Source organism: Rhincodon typus, unplaced genomic scaffold (genome assembly GCF_021869965.1).
Source record: "Rhincodon typus isolate 14 unplaced genomic scaffold, sRhiTyp1.1 hic_rhity00003489, whole genome shotgun sequence".
In the NCBI taxonomy this organism is placed as follows: Eukaryota; Metazoa; Chordata; class Chondrichthyes; order Orectolobiformes; family Rhincodontidae; genus Rhincodon; species Rhincodon typus.
Genome location: NW_025969127.1, coordinates 11,184 through 11,569, shown reverse-complemented (window position 1 = coordinate 11,569; position 386 = coordinate 11,184). Strand labels below are relative to the sequence as shown.

The 386-nt window shown below is 52.8% G+C and overlaps 1 protein-coding gene across 1 annotated transcript in view; it reads right to left on the bottom strand.

Annotated features, from left to right (window-relative positions):
* LOC125481775 (myosin-1-like) overlaps positions 1-386 on the bottom strand; it is a gene marked incomplete at its 3' end in the record, with an annotated part of 8,733 nt that overhangs the window by 1,303 nt on the left and 7,044 nt on the right. The gene's annotated exons all lie outside the window — the stretch shown is intronic.

The window sequence follows — 386 nt, the reverse complement described above, 5'->3', positions numbered from 1 at the left end:
AGAGAAATGGAGAGGGAGAGAGAGGGAGAGGGAGAGAAATGTAGAGGCAGAGAGAGGGAGTGAAATGTAGAGGGAGAGAGAGGGAGAGGGAGAGAAACGTAGAAGGAGAGAGAGGGAGAGAAATGTCGAGGGAGAGAGAGGGAGAGAAATGGAGAGGGAGAGAGAGGGAGAGGGAGAGAAACGTAGAGGGAGAGAGAGGGAGCGAAAGGTAGAGGGAGAGAGAGGGAGAGGGAGAGAAACGTAGAGGGAGAGAGAGGGAGAGAAATGTAGAAGGAGGGAGAGGGAGAGAAATGTAGAGGGAGAGAAAGGGAGAGGGAGAGAAATATAGAGGGAGAGAGGGGGAGAGGGAGAGAAATGTAGAAGGAGGGAGAGGGAGAGAAATGGAG